General features: G+C 45.2%; 1 protein-coding gene across 6 annotated transcripts in view; it reads left to right on the top strand.

The window, feature by feature from the left end:
• Positions 1–23842, top strand: part of BICD2 (BICD cargo adaptor 2) — a 148550-nt gene that overhangs the window by 415 nt on the left and 124293 nt on the right. The gene's annotated exons all lie outside the window — the stretch shown is intronic.

The following is a 23842-nucleotide window of genomic DNA, read 5'->3' on the forward strand; positions in this document are numbered from 1 at the left end:
TGGGGGGCAGGGGGTGACCCGCCGGGACTGACTTCCCTGTGCCCGTCTGTTGGAGGGAGAGTGGGCAAGGCAGAGAGCGCGGGCTAGGGGCTGCGGCACATGAAGGGGGATCTGGAGACCCGGGGTGCCTCAGCCACTGTCTGACCTTGGGCAAGGCCCCCTGAACCTTTGGGGACCACGCTAATCTCTGGGGTAACTCCGCTGCAAAGGCCGGAGTTACTCCTGGGAGGAATTTGGCCCATCTGTAATGGGAGGCCGGTCAAATATCCTGGGGCTGCAGCAAGGACTAATTCACTGCTGCCTGCAAAGCCGCCTGCTCTCTGCAGTGGGGAGGTGGCACGGGAGCGCAGAGGATGCATTGCTACTGATGGATGTTCTGGGCAGGCATGTTTCTGTCTGGTCTGTGTCTGTGCGAGGCAGTAGCGATGTAATTCACCCTCCCCGGGAAGTCTGTCTTCAGCCCTCACTGGAAAGCAGCTGTTGGCTGCATCTTGGCTTCTTCCAGCTCAAATGAAGAGCATCGTCATCGTCTCCAATGCAGTGCAGTGTCACAGCTAGATCCGGCATCATCATGCACATCATTGCTGGCGTAATGCTATGCAGCCCTTTAAAGGGGCAGCTCAGCAATTCCTCTAAGACCCTGTGCCCTTCCAATGACATCTGCTGTGTCTTCGCTCAGCTGGGCGAGATGCACAGGAAAGAGGAGACTTGCGATTAATACGCTGGAGATCAAGTGCCAGTCTGTTACTGTTGTGGTCATTGCAGGCGGAAGGGAATAATGGAAGTCAGACCATAATTCTGTTGTTTGCTGTATAATGGCATACAGTTCAGAGCTCTCCAGATCGCATTTCTGATATAGAACCCAGTTCCCTGAATTTTAAGGGTGCAATTTAATATTGGGATCAAGTTTTTCATCTCTCTCTTTTGCCTTTCCTGTCCCTCCAAATATACACAGATTTTGAATTAAATTATTTAATCTGGTTGTTTATGAAAGGGATATATATGGGGGTGAACTATGAGTTCCTTAGTATTAAGTAGATTTCCCCACCTAAGTACAAAGGTTACTACTATTTTAAAATGGGAACATTGCTGGTAGAAAGTAATTATTAGGAGTAGGCCTTCTTATAAAAGGCTGAATTGCTGATATTTAAATACTGGCTACAGAGCATTCACAGGATCCTTTCTGTACAGAGCTGATGGTTCTCCGATAAGTTAGTCTTATAATAAATAATCTGTAAAGACCAGAAAATGAATGAATGGCTGCACAATATGTGTAGAAATGCCATACCCTGTGCCAAAGATCCATGTACTACTGAGCCATTCAACACACTTACGTTGGCCATCCATGTCAGAGCTTTGACATGACATGGAGCTTCCTGGAAGCAAAGCAGAAAGTACAGAAATCAAATAATTGGCCTTCTGAGCGAGTGTCAAAGTGTAAAGCAGCGGAGTGTCAGCATGAACTCAGAAATTCCTTGCTATTGCTGGCTTGTCAAACTCTTAGGACCAAATACAGGCCCCTAAGCTTTGAAGACCCTCACCTCACAAGGCAATGGGCTGGGGGAGGGGAGAGTTCCCACCTTTCCGGCTGCTAATTGTTCGGGTGGAGATCATTTTCTGCAATAGTAGATTGGCAGGATAGCTTCACTTTACATTGGGATTATAGGGTAATTACAAGGAGGACTTGCTTCTTCTCCCCTACCACTCAACTAGGGTGGGGGCAGCAGTGTATTTACCTTCTCCCCCCCATTCCTACCTCCTCCCCCCCCGACCCCCTGTCCAGCTCTGGCTAGGGTGACCAGACAGCAAATGAGAAAAATCAGGACGGGGGTGGGGGGTAATAGGCGCCTATATAAGAAAAAGCCCCAAAAATCGGGACTGTCCCTATAAAATCGGGACATCTGGTCACCCTAAGCTCTGCAGACAAAGGGTATGTCTACACTGGAAACTTCAAGGTGCTGCCCTGGGAACACTCCTGTGGCAGCGCTTTGAAGTGCGAGTGTGGTCACACGCGAGCGCTGGGAGAGAGCTCTCCCAGTGCTCCTGGTAATCCACCTCCATGAGCCTGTCTACACTAGCACTTTAAAGCCCAGAGCCAGTAAGTTAGAGCACTATAAAATGTAAGTGTAGACAAGCCCAAAGGCCCTAACAGTCCCTCAATCTTCAGCCTGCAGTGGAGAGAGAAAGCACTTTCCTTGAGCCCAGGAGTACTGCTTTCTCTTGCCATGTTATGGTATGGGACCCTGTAGTCAGGGCAGAGAGTCAGAGCAGCTGTGCTCTCCCGTTCCCCTGGCCTGCTCAGTACCACTGACATAATCATCCACAGGGTGGAAATGGCAGAGCGAAGAAGCTGGAGAGAACCAGAGAGCTGTGGAAGGGCAGACTTCCTGGAGAGGAGTAGGCTCAGATCACATGGGGAAGCAGAGGACCTGTGAGGGGCTAGAGATCTAAAAGGGGAAAAATAGGGCATGAGGGACCCGAACTCCTGTTGAGGGAGGACCAGATACCTAGGAAAGTGGGGATCAGAGCTTCTGCAGAAGGGACCTCTGAGCGGGCATCGGAGGCCTGGGGGTATGGAGCTCCTGGAGATGCAGAAGGAATGGGGTGGAAGGGCAGATGATGGAATGTAGGGCAATGAAGAAGAGCATACACACGCTCGTATATGTGGCCAGTCTATATTAGGTTATCTCTTCACTACCAGGAGTATAGTGACATTGCTGTAGTTCTGCTGGCATAACCCCATAGTGTGGACACAATTTACAGGGTTTTTCCCTTTACCATCCCACCAACAATAGCTAGGTCAATGGAAGCATTCTTCCTTTGACCTAGTTGTGTCTTACACTGGAGGCTAGCTGGGCATAGCTATGTCAATCCAGGGTGTGGATTTTTCACATCCCATGAGCAACGTATTTATGTTGACCTAAACTTGCACTGGTGTAACTGAGGGCTTTGTCTACACAAAAACTGCATCCACAATACCAAATTGGTTTTAATTCACACCTTTTGGGTATGCCTACACTGCAACTAGACACCTGAGCCCTCTGACTTGGTCTCAGGCTGTGGGGCTGATTCATTGCAGTGCCTGGAAGTCTACACAGCAATGAAACAGGCTGGCAGCCCGAGCCCCATGAGCATGGGCCCGCCGTGGGTTTTTCATTGTAGTGTAGACGTGCCCTTTGTTTCAGTGCAGGTCTGAGCGTGTTTAAAACAAACCCCAGCTTAAGCTTTCTCCCATCAATATGGTTGTCAATTCTCTCCATATCTCATTCTTCTCCACCCTTGACTCTTTTGCCCCTCTTTCCCATTGCCAGGTCTGTCCTTCCAATCCCCTGGCTCACCCTCAACCTTATTCCTGCTCTAATGCCGCAGAGCATCTCTGGCAAAAATCCCATGACCAGGCGGCTTATTTCCTTGTGCTCCCTTGTCAATCTGTCTGTATTCGTTTGTTATCTCTTATATTTAAGCCTGGTCTACACCTAAAACAGGTCAATGTGGCTACATCACTCAGGGCTGTGAAAAATTTCAAATCCTGAGTGCTGTAGTTAGGACAGCCTAGCCCGCCCATTTGGACGTGGCTAGGTTGATGGAAGGATTCCATCAGCTAGACTTTGCCATGTCAAAAACAGAGAAGCAGCCAATTTCCTTGGAGTCAGCCGGTCTTAGTGTCATAAGTATGAGAAAAGATTTTAGTCTCCTCAAAATAAGTTTTTAATCTCACGCTTACTATGAACACTGATTCTTTTCTCTCCCTATGTCCCAAATACACCTCTGTGACGCATGGCCAGAAAAGGTTAAACATCCTGCAACATAAATAACCCTCAAAAGATATGTGGGGAGATAATGTTTGTGTTTTTGTGTATTTAGATGTGTGCACACACACACACACACACACACACACAAAATATATATATCGATCTATCGTTTGATAGATATGAATATGGTGGACAATGTAATCAACAGTCCTTGTCTATGATGTATTCTGATAGTTCAGAGATCAAAAGAACATCCTAGCATTTAAATGAATTGTAAACACGGGATATCTCGGTATTCATCGCTCTTTGAAATGTACTGTGAATGGTGGAGAAACAAGCAAATGGCCTTGTGTTAATTCGTATAGCTAAGTACTGGTGATGGACCTCCTTCAAAGTCATCCTAATTACCTTTTGTTCCCAGAGGAACTCCCAACTTGTCAAAGAGGACATGAAATTGTATAAAAGATCCTTGGGTCCTGATTCTGTCATCTCAGCTCTGCTTAAGCTTCATCAGAGGAAGTTTGAGTCACAAGACTGAGGTCCCAGTTATGCTGGTACGCCCTGAATATGAGATTTGGACATTGCACTATAACCTATGAAGTATTTCTGAAAGAACTCTTTGCAATTACAAAGCTCACCATCTCTGCTATGAATCTGAACCTAAATGGATTGTATCTATATTGATCTTTTAACCATACTCTGTCTCTATTGTTGTTTAACAAATTTAAGTTTAGTTAATAAGAATTGGCTGTAGCGTGTATTTGGGTAAGATCTGGAATATTCAATAACCTGGGAGGTAATGTGTCCAATCATTTGGGATTGGTAGAACCTTTTCTTTTATATGATGAAATAAGATTTTCAGAAATCATCATATTTGACTTAGGTACCTGAATGGAGACCTGAGGCTGGATCATTTTAAGGGAACTGTGTTGTTTGGACTTCCAGTAAGGTAATAAAAAAGCTGTTTTGTGCTGGCTTGGTAAATCTAAGCATTGGATTATCCAACAGCTTTTTGGGGGTTTGGCTGCCCCATTCTTTGCAGTTCACCCTAATTGAGTGACCAGAGCTTGCGCCCACTGGGACCCTGGTCACAACAACTCATTAGCCCAGGGGTAGGCAACCTATGGCACACGTGCCGAAGGCAGCATGCGAGTTGATTTTCAGTGGCACTCACACTGCCCGGGTCCTGGCCACCGGTCTGGGGGGCTCTGCATTTTAATTTAATTTTTAAATGAAGCTTCTTAAACATTTTAAAAACCTTATTTACTTTACATACAACAATAGTTTAGTTATATATTATAGTCTTCTAGAAACAGACCTTCTAAAAACGTTAAAATGTATGACTGGCACATGAAACCTTCAATTAGAGTGAATAAATGAAGACTCGGCACACCACTTCTGAAAGGTTGCCAAACCCTGCATTAGCCTGTAACCAGCTCACTAGATCTATGAAGAGAATATGTACAAAAACATAAACTTTTTTACAAGTAGATGTAGTGCCAGATTTTGATCTTAGCTACACAGTGTAAATCTGTAGAGTTGAATTCATTCTGGATTTGAGACAGCGTAACCAAGATCTGAATCTGGCCAACACCGAGTCTTCATTTCAAAACAAAAGGTAAACTATTTAAAGTAATCAGTAGAAAGAATTCCTTTTATTTACACAAAATTCCGGAGGTTTTAACAGCATTATATAGCTGAATGTAATCCTGTGAGTGGGTTTTTTTCCTTTAATCTTCTTAAAACAAAGTTTCCCTCTGTGTTTTTTGGCACCGATCAGTATTAGTTTAAACATTTTGTGGGAGGAGGACAGGAGGAAGTCACCCAGTACCCTAAAGATAAATAGTAGGATATGCTCATAATTCTATTAAAGGGTGGCCTCGTGGCTAGAGACCTGGACAGGGAACTTCAGAGTCCTGAGTTCTACTCCTGGCTTTGCCACTGGCCTACTGGGTTACCCTGGGCAAGTCACATCACCGCCTTGTACCTCAGTTTCCCCATGTATAAAATGGAGATAATGATAATGACATCCTCTGTCAAGTGCTTTGAGAACTCCTGAGGAAAAACACTAGGTATTATTATTTCAGCAGTCACTTTATTCCAGTTCAAACAAGTGTATTTGAGTCAGTAAAGGGAAATGTCTCTCCTGCTCTTCTGAATTTATATTTAATTAAAATGTTAAAACAGGTCTGGATTAGTTTCCATATACCCAAATCAATATTTTATAGATAACTGTATTAAAACACACAATGCAAAACTTACATCAATAGAGCCAGGGCAAGGTGCATTTCAATAGTACATTAATACACACTGTATTAATGGCTGTGTTTTGCAGCATGAAGCCTATATAGTCTGATCTTCAGATACTCAAGGCACATATTAACCGAGTATTAGCACCTGCCCAGCATTATCTTGATGCTAATATATTATGTCTGCTTAAGTTTATATTTGATTTGAACAAGAAAGCTTCTAAATATATCTTACAGCACATTTTTGGATTACGTACCTCCACTGAGCCAGAAAGTTCATAACAGAGAGCGAGAAAGAACACAAAACAAAATGCAGAACCAAGAACTCACAAAAGAAAGAACAAACTCCCTGGTTATTTTCAAACCGGTCTTCAAATTAAACAACAGGAATTTATTTCTCGATTTTTCCCTTGTTGCCTGCCTCCCTCTCTCTGCACAGCCAGAATATTAAAAATGAGATAGGATCTATCTAGTTCAGAGGTGGGCAAACTACGGCCCACGGGCCACATCCAGCCCGCGGGACCTTCCTGCCCGGCCCCTGAGCTCCCGGCCCAGGAGGCTCGCCCCGGCCCCTCCCCCACAGGCTCAGCGCGCTGCTGGCGCAATGCTCTGGGCGGCCGGGCAGTGCAGCTGTAGACCCACAGCCTGACCCAGTGCTCTGTGCTGTGTGGTGGCGTGGCTGGCTCCAGCCACAGCCGTGCCACCAGCCACCGGTGCTCCAGGCAGCGCGGTAAGGGGGCAAGGAGCGGGGGGGTTGGATAGAGGGTAGGGGAGTTCGGGGGGGTGGTCAGGGGGTGGGGTGGTCAGAGGGCAGGGAGCGGGGGGGGTGTTGAATGGGTGCAGGGGTCCCAGGGGGCAGTCAGGAAGGAGGGGGGGTTGGATGGGGCAGCGGGGGGCAGTCAGGGAGAAGGGGTGGATGGGGCAGGGGTCCTGGGGTGGCATTCTGGAATGAGGGGGGGGTTGGATGGGGCAGCAGGGGGCAGTCAGGGGTGGGGGTTCCGGGGGCGGTCAGGGGACGGGGGGGTTGGATGGGGTAGGAGTCCCGGGGGGGGGGGGGGCCGTGTCAGGGGGCAAGGGTTTTAGGACAGCCACACCATTTCATATGTATTTTTTTTACTACTGCACATCTATATTATGAATTCTTTATTTCTATAATCATGCCCATGTTTGCTGAGAGATTTAAACATGGATCTAACCCCCCTGAAGTGGCCTTGCCAGCCAATCAAAAAGCAGCTTTGGACAACATCCAGTTTCATATTTGAATTTACAGCTAGCTATAAATCTAACTGACATCTCAAACACGACTCAAAGTACCATACAGAGCAGATATCCGCTTTTCAAATCAACATTCCAAGCTACAGTCTCCCACAAATCATCCAGACTGCCAATAATCAGCTCTCCAGACAGCCACTTTTGTAACCAGGGTTGATCCTGCAAACCTTCAGTTGTACGAGTAGTCCTCGCTCATGCAGGGAGCCCGTGTTACTTATGCAACTAGCTTTGTTGCAGACAAAGGTTTGCAGGATCACATCCCAGCGTAGTAAAGTCTCTGAAAGTGCCCTTTTATTACTTCACCTTGTGTCGCATTAAAATGCGATGCAATACTTAACTGCAAGAGAACGAGTTACTTTTTTCCCCACCCTCATGCAATCCCCAAGGAAATAAATCACACGCTGTGCTATAACTGCATAATGAAAAAACAATGAGGAGTCCTTGTGGCACCTTAGAGACTAACAAATTTATTTGGGCATGTTAGTCTCTAAGGTGCCACAAGGACTCCTCCTTGTTTTTGCTGATACAGACTAACACGGCTACCACTCTGAAACCTGCATAATGAAAGTTTGAAATGGATTCCACTTTACAGAATCTAGGTCCTAGGTTACCACCACCTTCACTAATCATTACATTCATCCGTGGAGATTACCTATACCTAATTCCCTTAGGTAACAGTAAATACAAACAAAACAATGGATCAGTGGGAAATGCAGCACAAATTAACATAGATGTGTGAGGTATAGATAGATCTCGTCAGGCTCACGAAATTGGCGTGCATGAGGGGAATTCCACGCTTCACCAAGGGCCCTCAACTCAAAGCAGTTGATCTACATGGGGTAGGGAGAGCTGAGAGAAGGCTTGAGGTCCAAATGCTGAGGTCCCCCCCCCCTGCATAATCTGGAGCACGGATCTGTGGGTGTAACCAGTACTCTGTTGTAGAGGAGCTTGGGGAATAGAACTAATGGAGAAGTAACTATGCAACTCCAGTCATATTAGCACCCTGTGGTGGTGGAGCATGCTGGCCCACCAGTGCTACTGAAGTTCTGATGCTACAAGAGCTGCAACCGAGTAGCTTGGGCAGGGCCAATCCCTTCCTCCCCCAACTCCATGCACACAGCCAATTTACAGGGACAGTGCTGTCTTCTTAAATTGTAGTCTCTTGAGGGCAGGGATCTTGCCTTATGTCTTTGCACAGCACCTCGTACAATGGGGTCCCAGATCTCTCGGCACTACTAGAACATAAATAACAATAACGCATGGTGGAATAAATCATTGGTTTGATGTGTTTTAAAAGCAGCATCGGGCTGTGGTTAGAGCAGGAGACTAGGAGGCAGGACTCCTGCGTTTCATTCCCAGTTCGTTAAACGGCCACCCCTGACAGATCACTCCCACTCTGGGCAAATTGTCTGCCACCAAGGTCCCTGCTTTACTCTAGCACAAGCTTCAGAGCTTGATATGTGGCAGATCTTGTGTGTGGAAGTTTCTTGGCTAAGTCTGGAAAAACAATTTTTTAAAATAAGTTACATAAATGATAAGGGGTAAAAGTCCCTTCTGAGAATGCCCAGTGTGCATCTGCTAAGGTTTAGTAAATCCTAACAAAGTCCAGACTCCTTCAGAGGAACTATGTATTGTCCCTGCTTGGTCTGACTAGGGGATTCAGCAGGGTACTTGAGCTGCTCCTAGGATTGTTTACATGGGAAGGGTAGGAGATAATTACAACAGGACACACAAAGACCAAAATCCTGCTGAATATCAAAGGCAGGAGAAAATCGGTGGGGGGGTGAATAATTGCTGACCTGTGATTTTAAGGTGTCTTCATTTCTGAGGCACTCTACAACATTCAGCAAACTTCTAGCTTTAGGGGGAGAAAAAGGTTAATTTCCTCTCTTTTTCCATTTTGAAGACACTGCATCCCATAGTCATAGGCAATATGTCCTAGAGGCTAGAGCACTGCACTAGGCCTCAGGGTGCATGGTTTTATTCTTATTTTGGCCACTGGCTTGCAGGGTGATCTTGGACAATTCACTTTACTTCTCGGTGCCTCAGTTTCCCCACCCCCATCTGTAAAATAGGGATAATGATGCTTACCTCCATTGTGAAGTGCTTTGATGTCTACTGATAAAAAGCAAGATAGAAAACCTAGGGATTATTATTTTTATTATTCCATGGGGATGAGAGAGGCCACAAAGGGGGGGCAGGGGAGAGAAAGTGTTTGTTCCACACATTACTCCATATGGCTCCATCCTCTTCACAAGGCCTCAAAGTGGCATCTTGACCTACACCTAGAATTGATGTTTTTGAGGGCTGAGCAATACTAGAAAACTTGCAGCAGTGTAAGTAAATCAATTTAAAAGTGACTTGGTTACACTGGTACAAATCCCCAATGTAGACACATTTACATCAGTTTAAACTGCACTTCCTTAATCAGCTTATTTCTATTTAGCTTAAAATGATTCCAAATCAACCAAAATGAGGCTTTGTCTGTCTAAAAGGAAAGCTGCATCAGTTCAAATTAAATAGTTTTTCAAATTATTTAGTCAGACTGGTGCAAACCACTATGTGGACACTTTTTTCAGTGCAAAAGTGGCTTATTTTGGTTTAGCTTTTAAACCTATTTCCAAATGACACAAGTGTTGTTTTTTTTTTTTTTTTTTTTTTTAAGATTAAACCTGAAATAAAAAAAGTGGCCACATAGGGGTTTGCGCTAGTTTAATTAAATCAGTTTAATTTCACACCTTAGGTTAAATCTGTGTAACTTTCTTGGGTAAGCAAAGTCTAAATCAGTTTAAAACCAACATAGGGATTCTAAATCATTACTTCTCTTGGATGTTCTTATTTAAGGAGACACACAGAAAAAAAGTCCCTTAAAGTTATGCATGCCAATTCTTGCTGTGCCTCAGGTGGTAACCAGTTAGTCCGCCTGTTGCCGAAGCCCTCAGTTTCAATACATAGCTCACATTCTTTGGATTAACCTTTTAAAGTCAGAAACAGGTTTCTTCCCTCTGTGGTAAACTGGAAGATCCTTCATATACACTTACATACATTCTTGTTTGCACTGTTGTAGCCCTGTGGGTCCCAGGATATTAGAGAGACAAGGTGGGTGAGGTAGTATCTTATATTGGATCATCATCTGCTGGTGAAAGAGTCAAGCTTTCGAGTTACACAGAGCTCTTCTTCCGGTCTGTGTAGCTCCAAAGCTTCTCTCTCTCCTCAACAGAAGATGATCCAATAAAAGACATTGCCTTGCCTACCTTATCACTGTTATATGAAGGATCATAATTTTCCTCTTAATTCACTGCCACATAAGCCACGTCCACAGTATGGGTGCTACAGGAGCACAGCTACCACATGGATTGGTCCTACATCAACGGAAGGGTTTTTATGTTGATGTAGGTAACCCACCTCTCTGAGCAGCGGTAGCTAGGTTAATGGAAGAATTCCTTCATTGGCCTAGCCATGTCTACACCAGGGGTTCGGATGACTTAAATGACTCAACTGTGTTTATTTTTCACACCCCTGAGCGATGTAGCTGGATTGATCTAAATGTTAAGTGTAGACCAGGCATTCATAATTGTTGAAAATATCCAGCTGAGTAGGGTGGACCTTTGGGAGGAGTCAGACTGTTAATTTAAAAAAAAAAAAAAAAGTTTGGAGGGGATGGGTGTGAGGGGAAAGTGCAGACTATTGTTTTCATGGCTGTTGGGTTGGTTCTGGTTTTTGTTGGCCTACCTGGACAGCAGTCCCATCTCAAAGGTTTGACTTTCTGCACTACAACAAGGTTTTTAGTTTAGTGAAACTGATCCACGCTCAGACCCAAAATAAAGTCTAAAAAAGCAAAACAAAACTTGTCAGCCCAGCACTATAGAGTTTGGTGGCTACGTGCTATGTCAGGGTAAAAGTGTGCAGGGTTGCTCCAAATTCTGCTCACCTTTTCTTCAGTGGGAATATTTGTATATGTAAGAATTTGTCCCACTCTCTTATGAAAGAGTTGCACTGAATTGTTGAATCTTCTGGTGAGACCGTTGTCCAGGTAGATATGTTGTTTGCTTTGATTTAACGACCTTGTCATATGCGCAATAACTTATTATTCTCAATGTAATGGTGACATTACAGCATCAGCCAGAAGTTCCGAACAGTACTGGGTTTCCATTATGCTAGGTGCTGTGGGAACTCTCTGTCCCTGCCCCCAACGAATTTGCAGTCTACAAAGGGTCAAATTATGCCCTTCTCTTCAGGCGAAGAGGTTACACAATGGTGCAAATATGAGCCCAAAATAGCTGCCGTAAGGGGAGGTGGAATCTATCATGGCATCCCTCCATCCCCAAGCCCCACATGGGGACACCTCATGGCTGATTGTGGATGGGGGTGAGGAACTAGGAGAGGGCAAATACTCCCTATGGAGCACCATAGAATCCAGATTTGACAGGGCCCCTGGGAATGAATACTGTCAGCATTAAGTGCTCCTCACCTTACCCTTCCTTGGTGAAGGAGGGTGTTGGGGAAAGCTTGATGTAGGTAGGGGTGTTCTTTTACAAGCAGCTCCACTGGGGGGGCTGGATGAACCAGGAGGAAACAGTGAGGGGCTGGTGGATGCCTCCCTGATGTACAAGATTTTGTGGTGGAGTTTTGGATATTCACCTATTTTGCGGCTTGCATTCCCTCTGTGATCAGTGAAACCCTGGCCGTCACTGATGCTGGGATGTCTGGAAACAGACTAGTGCAGAGCCACTCTCCTGATCCTTGTGTGGATTTCTCTGTGGGGAGGATATGAGTGAGCCTTCAGCTTCTTCACTCTGAGTCACAGCTTTTAATTACTGTTCGAAAAGCTGCTGCTGGGCTGAATTCACTGCTTGTGTAACGCCATTGATTTCAGGGTTATTGCACCAGGTTAAATTTGTCCTAGTGAAAATATGAGCCTTTAATTTTAAGCTTTAAGTAAATTCTAGTGGTTTGGAAAGTGTTCCTTTTTTAAGAACAGTGGTGAGTGGGTGAAGGCGGGGGAGCTGTTCAATGCAGTGGAGTTAATAGGTTCACCATTTCCTTTTCCACTCTACTGTATGTGAGGTTATGACTAATCTGTTGCACTGCGGGGCCATAAGACGACTTCCAGTGGGTGATTCATCCTCCAGGCATTTCATTTGCTTTTTCTTTCTCAGTATGCAGAGAATTGTTTGTTCAGAGTTGGTAACCGAGCAACAGTGGAATATAACATGTATTTGAAATATGATCCATAAAACCTTAACAGAGGGAAGTGACATACATAAATAAACTTTGCCATCCAAATGAATGTCAGAGCCTCATATGATCCAGACAGGAAAAAAGTCAAAGTTTCAAATGTAATAGCTGGGAAATATATAACTGCTTTGATATCTTTCCGGCTTCCATTTCTCCTTCCACATACCCTCCCCCTGCACAGATACTTTGGTTCTCCTTCTCAGGCTGCAATGTATAATATGCTGCAGATTATCCCTCTGCATCCTTAATAGAGACTGATTTCTAGCCACAGGTCAGCCAGGGTTTGGAATGGGAGCCGCCAGCTACAGGGCTGTGGGCTACCTTTTGCAGAAAACAGAAATGTTAGAGTCCTGGGGAAGGGAGTTTGGTCATGTCTAAATTCCACTTTGAACCTTCAAAATGGAAGTGGAGATGTTCTGGCTTCAGTATCTAACTCAGGAGATTTTAATTCTGGAACCAAACACAGCCAGAGCTCAGGGCTGCTCAGGTTCTGTCCTGTTGCACTTCAGTCTAATCTCTAATGCTTAGTCACTTTTGGATTTGCATGTTACTAGGATACTCTTTGTAGGGGGCCCAATCCTGTGGGCATGTGCAGCTTGTATTGAAATGAATGGACTAGCTTGGGTATGCAATGCACATGCACTGCAGGATGCAATCTTTACTCCTCCACAGTACTTTGTTCTGTGATCCATTACTCAGACCTCTTTCCCTGACAATCCCCTACTTCACATTAGTTTTCATCTACGCATGGCCTTGCTTTTAGCAAGTTTAAGTGGTGTAACAGAACTGCACTACATACAAATCATATGGTATTTCTAAACTTTGCTAAGGGGTTTCCCCTTCTGTACCCTGACATTGCTGAAGGTGATCACTGTTATGCTTTGGCTATGATTCTACAGAGGTTTCCTAGGCAAGGAGTCTATTGATTTAGAGGAAGGAGGAGTTTTTTCTCCCGTAATCCCACAAACCAAACAGATATGTTTATACTGCCCCATCATTTGCTAGCACCACATTTTTATTGCTTCCTAGGCACATGACGAGTTTGTTACAGTTGATAGTCCATGTCTAAGGTCAAAATCCTTATTCTTGGTACAGTGTGAACATCCAGGGTAAGTTTCTAAAGCTGACTAGGAAATTTAGCCACACAAACACCACTGAAATTAGTGGGGGTTCTGTGACTAAATTGCCAAATCCGTTTTGGAAATCTTAACCACACCTATTGACACATTCTCCTATTAAAACAAACAAGCACTTTGTTTATAAAATAGTCAGGTTATATTGTTATAACATGGGGGCCCAGCAAACACACCACATTCGCTCCCTCCCCAAACTGCACCTCCATCCTGATGTTCCCCATTCTGCCATCCCAGAATAGATTTGGTTTCGTGTGTGTGTGTGTGTGTGTGTGTGTGTCCCTCAAACAACCAGTCTCAGGTTCTGAGGCCTGCATCTCAATTTGTCTGTGAAGAAGCCTGTAGTGTTCTGCATTGCCGAATTTAAGTATGCTGTTTAAATTGGTGGATTTTAAATGGGGGGGGGGGAAGGGGCTGTTACTGAATGTTCATATTTTCAGCGAGGTTCTGAAAAATAACCCAAGAACCAGCCCTGTGATAAAGTTCCTGTAGACTGAGGGTGTGCTACACTATGGAGACTGTGTTGGCGTAGCTATCCTGGCATAGCACTGTAGTGGAGATGCAGCCAACGCCACCAGAAGGAGTTATTCTGTCAGTGTAGGGACACAGTCTCCCTGGATGAAAGTTCTGCATTTGATGGAAGCTCTTTTCTGTCAACATAGCTGTGTCTACACTGAGGACTTTGTCTGCCTAGCTACATTGTTAGGCGTGTGTTTTTTCATGTCCCTGACCGACCTAGCTAAGCAGATACAACTTTTCAGTGTAGGCCAAGCATGAGTCCTTGATCTATGTTTGGGCAAAAGGAAGCCACTTTTGTCTTTACTGTCTATTCCTCATTTGGGTAAGGGAGACAGCAGGCCTCGTGTCTAGAGTAGGAACTGAGTCAAGGCTCCTAGATTTTCTCAGCTCCACCAGTGACTTGATTTGTGATCCTGGGCAAGTAATTTATGCATTCTGTTCCTCGCTTAGCCCTGTTTTTAAAATGAGTGAATGTATTCAGAATCCAGACTCTCTTGAGTTGTTGTGAAGGTTATGGTTTATAAAGGGACATCTGTGTTCTATCCAGGTTCCCATAAGTCTTAGAACTTGCTGAAAGCTTGCACTGAGGAAAGTCTTCGGGCTTGTCTACACTGGCACTTTACAGCGCTGCAACTTTCTCGCTCAGGGATGTGAAAAAACAGTCCCCTGAGTGCAGCAAGTTTCAGCGCTGTAAAGCGCCAGTGCAGACCGTGCACCAGCGCTGGGAGCTACGGCCCTCATGGAGGTGGTTTTTTTTTTTTTTTTTTTAAGAGTGCTGGGAGAGCTCTCTCCCAGTGCTCTGCCGTGACCACACAAGCCACGTTGCCAGTGTAAACTAGCCCTTGGTAGGAAGAACCGGGGAGTTGTTGGAGTCGAGATTCCTTGTTAGCATAGCTCTAGAACACTAGTACTGGACATGTGGCTCCATGGTCACATGTGGCTCTTTGGGGACCTATGTTAGTTTTTTTTGGAATTTGTTTTTTCCTGCCTGATGTCTGACATGGCACATGTGGTGCTGAACTACTAGACTGTATTGCTGTGGATTCCTGCAAATAACTGATGGGAGATGGCAGTAGAAAATAGACTGTGTTGAAGGGTTTGTCCTGACATGGGCAAACTACATCCCGCGAGCCACATCCAGCCCGCGGGACTGTCCTGCCAGGCCCCTGAGTTCCCGGCCGGGGAGCCTAGTCCCCAGCCCCTCCCCTGCTGCGCCCTGTCTCCTGCAGCCATGCTGCCGCGTGGGCCGCGCTCTGGCCTGTCGCTCCTGCTGGGCAGCGTGGGGAGCGCAGCTGGCTCTGGGCAGCTGTTGCGGCTGCGAGCTCTTGCTGCTGGTAAGGGGGCGGGGAGTGGGGGGGTTGGTAAGGGAGCGGTGGGTTCTGGGGGGCAGTCAGGGAGGAGGGGGTGGTTGGATGGGGCGGAGGTTCTGTGGGGGTGGTCAGGGGATGGTGAACAGGGAGGGTTGGGAGTGGGAGTCCTGGGGGGCCTGTCAGGGGGTGGGGATGTGGATAGGGGTCAGGAGGGCAGTCAAGAGACAGGGAGCAGGGGGGGTTGGATAAGGGGGTGGGATCCCAGAGTGCAGTTAGGGGCAGAGGGTCCCAGGATGGGGTGGTCAGGGGATGAGGAGCAGAGGGTGGTTGGATAGGGGGTGGAGTCCTGGGGGGGCTGTCAGAGGGTGGGGGTGTGGATGGGGTGGGGGCAGTCAGGGGACAGGGAGCAGAGGGGTTGGATAGGGGGTGGGGGTCCTGGGAGGGGGCGGTCAGGGGACAAGGAGCAGGGGGGGTTAGATGGGTGGGGGGTTCTGAGTGGGGCAGTTGGGGTGGGAAGTGGGAGGGGGTGGATAGGGGGCAGGGGCCAGGCTGTTTGGGGAGGCACAGCCTTCCCTACCCGGCCCTCCATACAGTTGTGCAACCCCGATGTGGCGCTCGGGCCAAAAAGTTTGCCCACCCCTGGGTTTGTCTGAGTGTCCCAAAATAATAGTTACCCTATGCTGGTTTCCAAATTTGCGTCACAGTATTGAGTGTGGATATGATCACACTGAAGTCTGATGTGTAGAAGAGAACAGCACCATGCAGTATCAAGATATTGCTATATGATTATTTTGTGGCTCTTTGTGATTTAATTTGATGAGAGAGTTCTGCAGTCATTAGCAGAAATGTTTCAGAGTAGCAGCAGTGTTAGTCTGTATCCGCAAAAAGAAGAACAGGAGGACTTGTGGCACTTGTTAGTCTCTAAGGTGCCACAAGTCCTCCTGTTCTTCTATTAGCAGAAATGTAACTCTTCTAAGCTGAGTGCTATCACTCTCAAGAGAAAGCGAGCAGAAAAACTGTTGGGTTCACCAATTTCGTTACATAACATGTAAGGAGGAGGGGTTATCATTCTCCCAGAATTTTCTTCCCTAAACTATCCATTTGTCACTGATGCATCTTGTATAATTGAATTACCATACTTTGTAGATTGCTCCTGATTCGATTCCCCTTCCTCCCACCCCCAGCACTCTGTGGCGTAGTCAAATCTGGTAATTCTGCTCTAGTAACTGTGTCTCTGCAAAACCTTAGATTCTGACACGTATCTTAGTTCACTGTGTTCAACAGCTGTGCAAGCAAATTTATTCTGATCAATTTACTGGTAGTTTATAAAGCAGTATTAAAAATTAAGTGGTTAAACCCAAATAACCATTTCTCTTGCAAATGTAACCCGAGACTAAGTCATCTGTTACAAAATGACTAGTAGGGATTGACTTCTCTCAGTCTCAACTATACTCCATTACAAAGTTCATCCTTCATTTCAAGTGCAAATTTTCTTGGATTCTATTCAAAATGACTGTAATAAGTGAGACATCATTACAATATTAACAAGGCAGATGCTGAATTAAGACAGTGAGGTTGAGAGAAAAATTAAATATAGATGGAAACTTAACAGGAAGGAATTCATTCTTACCTTTTAAATCTTGTGGATCCAATTTTAGATTTTGGTCTCATTATAAAAGTCAGGTTACACATTTGGTATTGGCACTCACGCTGTCAGTCAACTGACTGGCATATTCCCACCCACATTACAGCTGCAGATGTAGACGTAGAGGGTTGCACAAGTATTTGCTTTTTAAATAGAGCAATATAGTTAGTGTGATGAAATTGGATCAGTGAATGCATAGCTTTTGTCTACCTTGTGAGATGTCTGTACCCTTGGGGAAAGCTTTATATTGTCCTTGTCCTCTATGAAAATATGCTGTTGATTTTTCCATTATAATAGAATAAGCTTTGTGATCTTAAACAAATCTGACTACTCTAGCTTTTGTCAGCCATCTTTTTGGTCTCTCATAACAATATGGGTGTTTAATTTGAATGGGTGGTTGGTTTTCAAGATGAATGAGATCCAGTCATGTAAAGGTTTGTCTTTTATGTATACATGAAAAGTAAACTTATTGCCAAAGTGAGAGCTTGATCATGCTGTATAGCCACACAAATCCTGCATATAAATAATGTTAAGAAGTTAACTATATTTTCTGGTTTTCACGTGTTGTTGTTTTTCTACAATAGAATACATTAAGGCTAAAGTATCAGGCTGGATTATTTTTATTAGCCTTATCTTCCAAATTTTGTTGTTTCTGTATTATTTACAAACACTTAAAATGATGCATACTTTTTATAACAGTATTTGAGAGTATCTATCATTATATAATCTATAATGGCTCTGTGACAGCATTTCTGTTCTCTTTACCTTGTTGTGGGCTGACATAATGAATTTTTTTTCTTGCAGGTGTTCAGAGGAGTTGTGTCCAAATCTAAATTTGTATGGGGGTGTACTAGGGGTCCAGTGCTCTCATTGACTTCAATGGCAAAACTTGCATTGACTCCACTGGGAGGAGGGTTGGGCCCTAGATGTGCTCTGTAATATGATCTCTCTGACTTCTTCTATGATCATGGTTTTCAGTAGGAACAAAATTGGACTCAATGACATTTTAGTTCATGGATCAGGAAAGGCCCAACCCTGCAAAATATTAATTGAAGTCAGTGGGACTCCATACAGGTGTCATGATTCCTTTCTAGTGGTGCAGCTTTCAGCAGTATATTGGATCCATATGAGTGCAATCTATGGGCTAATTGGGGTAGTTTTCTGTGGGGCAACATTTTCAAAAGCTGCCCCTCAAACTAAGGGGCATAGTTTTGCACAAGCAAAACGTTTGCTTCTTACATTCTGAGTGCATTAGCATTATTGCCAATGCCATGTGTCAGAAATCATGAATCAGGCCACAAAAAAATCTTGAGATTTTAAAAAATGATAAATATGCAGTTCTTTGTATTTGCCTTCTGGTTTTACGTTGTCAAGTTTTTTCTCTGCAACCATGAGTGCCAGAAACTAATTAAAAAAAATAATTAAACACGAGATTCTCCTGTAATTCCATGACTCCAGGAGCTGAATCTTTTTAGGAAAACCTTATGAGACTTGCACTTAAAATCATGAACTGGCAACACAGATAATAGCTGAACACCTAACCATTTGCAGGTGCTGTTTGTACTCCTAAAACCTGCATATAAACAAGTTTATATACAAAATCATGTCCTTGATCATGAGGCCCTTTTGAGTGTAGGGTGAGTTAAGGGCCAAGTTTTCAAAGAGCCTTTGTTACAACTTTTCTAAAAACAGCAAGAAAAAAAAAGTGCAGTCTACATTGTGCACTAATTACTTACAAAATGGGAGACTTAATGGGAACACAGATCCTGAAATCTAATGACTTGGATTGTAGTGACCTTTTTTCCCTTGGCAATGCCAGACTCTGCACTAGCACTTCCTTGGAATAGTGCCTTGGCATTCAATGGGAGAGCGAACAAGTTGTAGTTTGGATGTTTAGTGAGGTGCTGTTACTGATGTTTGGGTTTTATTTTGCAGTTGCAGCAACAGTTTTTTTTGTTTGTTTGTTTTTTGTTCCTGTTTCTCTCCTCCCTCCATTTCAAATGCGTTAGGGATATTTTATGTGCAGGAAATGGGGATAGCTGGTTTGTGAACACAGCTGGTTTAAATAAAATCTAAACCAGGGTGGGGGTGTGGAACTCCCTTATTTTGTCCAGGGCCAAAAGATCTCAGTCAAGATCAGATGACTACAGGACTCTGGTGAATCATTCGATGCTTTAAAAGAACAGAACAATAACCAAATCCCAAAACACCTAATTTTCAAAGATTTTGGTTCTATAATATATAGCATTACAACAGAGTTATACTGTTATTTCAGTGGGTGTCTTAAGGCTCTTTCCCTCATTACATTTGCAAGAGTGTAAATTGAGGGAAATAGTGTGTATTATTTGCTACTGGAGGTTGATCCTTCATTGAAACTCATCCATTTAGCTCTGTTTAGAGATGATGTGAATTCACAAGAAGAGCAGTGCACTTGGAAATTCTAAAAATCCTCATTCAAAGGAAAATTTTAATCAAGAATTGCATAAGTAGCACTCTAACTCCCTGAAACAGAGTCCATTAGATCAGCTCTGTTGTTTTCACATTTGTGAAACAGTGCAGGCAATTAAGCACTGAGTGGTTGGGTTTAGCTAATTTAATGTGACCTTGGTGAACTATGTTACAAAATCTCTTTGAACACATCAAACCTAATCATTTTAAATGCAAATCTCACTGTAACACACAACTAACATAATACATAATTTAAAAATGTATTGAACGTTGTTAGGAGATCTATATAACATAATATCTCTCAGCTGGACATGGCTGTTTGTTTTTCAGATGTTTACCTATTTGGTGTATGTATTTTTGGCAATGTGCCCACATTGTGTGAGACCCTACTAGACTCTGTCCTGTTTATATTTTCTATACCAATTGTTTATAAAAAGAACAAAAAATACTTTAATCAATACAATGCACACTTTAAGAATGTAGTTTTTGAAAGTTCTGTTTATGATCTTGTTTTTAAAAAAGTTCATTTTTTAATTGTTTGATTTACAATCTCCTAATGTAGAGGTTTTCTGCTCCCAATTGGGGGACTAGAGGAAGGATGAGATGCTGACTAAATATATGGAGATATACCTATCTCATAGAGCTGGAAGGGACCCTGAAAGGTCATAGAGTCCAGCCCCCTGCCTTTACTAGCAGGACCAAGTACTGATTTTGCCCCAGATCCCCAAGTGGCCCCCTCAGGGATTGAACTCACAACCCTGGGTTTAGCAGGCCAATGCTCAAACCACTGAGCTATCCCTCTACAGATAGATTTTTTCACTATACATAAATACTTGTCTACACTGACCCTTTTCACTATGACTAGTTCTCCCCATTGAGCATTATCACAATCTCTCATCATTGCTGTAGGACTGGGCCAGTCTATGCTGGCACTACTGGAGCTGCGTACTTAGCCTGCTCTAGGACTCTCCACTGGAGTTGCAATGGTGGGTGGTGGTTCAGCCAAAGCTCAGAGTTACAGCCTGTCTCCTGGAGATTTTAAACAGCCATTTAAATTAATCCTATTTCCTGGCTTCTGAATGAAAATTCTTCCTGAGAGTTATTGTATGTTTTCCAGTGCATCTTTCCTGTGAGAAATTAGTATAATTCTGGAGTCATGTCATGACCTTCTTCTGTTGAAGGTTGTAGAGGTGTCCCCATTGGCTCTGTAGTTAAGATTTTTGTGAAGATTTTGCCCTTTTGAGAGGAAAAATTCCACATTGTGATGGCAGAGTTTAGTCTCCAAATTTAACACACTTCCACTTCCTAGACCAATTGAATTTTCTATTTTGTAGGTGTAAAATGTAGGAGGAAACATTTAAAAAGGAGACCTCTTGTAGTTTACCCGGAGAGTCTCATGTCTTTTCAGACCTGCCTACCCAAAGTGCACGAGTCTCCACTAACTCCAAGGAGGTTGGCAGTCTTCTGTGGGGTTCTTAGGTAATGCGGGCTGGCAAAGAGGTCAATTGGCGATGTTTGTGTGGTGTGTGGAGTTTAGGGTGACCAGATCACCCAAGACAAATATCGGGACGCGGGGGGAGGGGGGGATGACGCGGGGGGGCAGGGGGCGGAGCCAAAAAAAAACCCTTCCTCCGCAAGCGCTGGAGGGAGGCCCGGGAGACTCAGGGGAAGCGCGGGGCCGGGGTGAGTAAGAGTCCGGCCTGGTCCCTTGCAGGCAGGACTCAGTTGGGTGGTAGGGCGAGGAGGGGGGCGGCCCACGGGGCCAGGCGGTGGCTGTTCTCACCCCCGGCCAGCGGGACTCGGGAGCAGCCGCTGCTGCAGCTCCCACTGCCACGGGGGCAGGAAGCGGCCATGGCGCTCCGCGGCTGCAGCTCTGGCGCCCCCGAACCCCCCGAGCCGGGGCCTGCTGCGGGGACCCAGCAGCGCGTACGCTGGGCCCAGCCCCTGGCCAGTTGCGTCTGGGCTGCTGCCCAGCTGGTGCTATCCCGCGGCGGCCCCGGAGTGGGGGCAGCAGGCCCCAGCCCCCCCCGTCCCGCAGGGGAACGAACGGGGCTGGGCTGCCGATGCCTCCACCCCGGGGCCGCCGCGGGATAGCACCAGCTGGGCAGCAGCCCAGACGCTGGCCAGGGGCTGGGCCCAGCGTATGCGCTGCTGAGTCCCCACAGCAGGCCCCGGCTCGGGGGGTTCGGAGGCGCCGCAGCCGCGGAGCGCCATGGCCGCTTCCTCCCCCGCGGCAGTGGGAGCTGCAGCAGCGGCTGCTCCTGTGTCCCGCTGCCCGGGGGGGAGAACAGCCGCCGCCCCCCTCCTCTCCCAACCACCCAACTGAGTCCTGCCTGCACTGGGCCAGGCCGGACTCTTACTCACCCCGGCCCCGCGCTCCTTCTGAGTCTCCCGGGCCTCCCTCCAGCGCTTGTGGAGGGAGGGGGAATGGTGAGCCTGGGGAAGAGGCGGGGATTCGGGGAGGGAGCCAATCGGGGGAGGAGGGGGCGGAGTCGGGGCGGGGGTGGGGGAGGTGCGAGCACTTCTAGGCTCCGGGGCATTTCCTTGTTTGTCCAGTGTCCCGACCGCATGTCGGTCAGGACGCGGGACAAACAAGGAAATATCGGGACAGTCCCGATAAAATCGGGACGTCTGGTCACCCTAGTGGAGTTTGGGGGGAACTTAGGTTTTACCTCATGTGCCCACAAGTGTGAAAACTACAACTGCTTTGTCTACATGAGGATTTTATCATGTGCTGACTGATAGGTGGTTTAAAAAAAAAAGCATCTTGTTTCCCCTACAGAAATGGGCACTTATTACAATTGCATTTACGTAGACATTCAAGTCAAGTGTGTTAGTTTAAATATCTTAACCATTTAGTAGTGAGGAAAGGGCATTGTGCATGTCCATGAGGAACCAGCAGCCCTTGCCAAGGGATGCAGCTTACAAGTATATGATTAAAGAAGAACAGGAGTACTTGTGGCACCTTAGAGACTAACAAATTTATTAGAGCATAAGCTTTCGTGGACTACAGCCCACTTCTTCGGATGCATAACTTCTTCGGAAGTATATGATTGACATCTTCAAACTGGCCACTGCAGCAAAGGAGAGAGTGATGAAGGCACCACATTTTATGAGATTGAGCTTTGCCAACAGGTGGCATGGAAGGTCAGAGTCCCAGGGCTGGACTGTTGGATCTGTCACAAGATAGGCATTGGCCATGTTTTGAAGCTTGTTCTTGTCACCTAGTACACAATCTGGAGGTGACATAGAAGTTCTTGAAAGAAATAGTCCAAACAGGGTGCCTCGCACTAACACCGTAGATCAAGAATTGGATTTGTCTTTAAGCAAGGGTAGATGTGGCAAGTCTTGCACCTTAAGGAGCAGATTCTTCAAGGTGACTTGTTGCTTGCTGTCAAAAGGGGCAGTGTTGGACAGGCCAGGTTGGTTGATCTCATGGTTTTACGCAATTCAATTCAGCTGAGTGTGCACTAGTTCTGTGAGAGAGGAGCTGTGCAACACCAGGATGCACTGTTCTGCTACAGAATACACAAGGCAAGTCCGGAGCTTCTTAATGTCTGCGTGTTGGCTCCCCAGGATGAATCAGCTAGTTTGCTGATCAGATTGTTTCTTGTCTTTATTTTCAGCGAGGTCTTGTTAAGGTGTTCCTTGTAATTCATGGTACAGTCCAGCATAACACCTAGATGCACACAGGCTTTGGGTCATGGTCCTCCTGCCTGTGGCCATTTGGGAAGCTGTTAGTTGGCCCTTGTGTGGTTTCGATGGACACAGCTGGAAACTGTGTTTTTGGCACTTGGTTGAAGTCTCCATCTGTGACAATAGAAAACCATAGATCCGGGAAGCATTTATACTTCCTGCCCTGTATCTTGTGTGAGTTTATGCTCTAATGGAATTACAAACATTGGGATTTTATTTCACACTTGTAATCAACTTCTGTCAGAGCTGTTATTTAGAACACTTCATTTTAAACCCAAAGTTTTTCTTGTTTGTTTTTATTGTTGTGAGATAACACAGAAGTTGGGAAACAGAACATTTTATAGCTTGAGTAGATTTTTTTTATTATTATTATTAATATTGGAACAGTGATACCAAGGGGAGTTTTGAAGATTGTTTCCTTCATAAGGTTATTTGAGGAACTAGAACACAGTTTCATCTTCTCTCTTCTTCACTGTGTTTACTGTTATCAGCAATACTTAGTATTGGCAGCTCAAAATATTAAAAAAAAAGCATGAGAAGGCCCTTAATTAATGAGATTTTTTTAAAAAATTTGTTTTAT

The sequence above is a fragment of the Chrysemys picta genome, chromosome 7 (genome assembly GCF_011386835.1).
Source record: "Chrysemys picta bellii isolate R12L10 chromosome 7, ASM1138683v2, whole genome shotgun sequence".
Lineage (NCBI taxonomy): Eukaryota > Metazoa > Chordata > Testudines > Emydidae > Chrysemys > Chrysemys picta.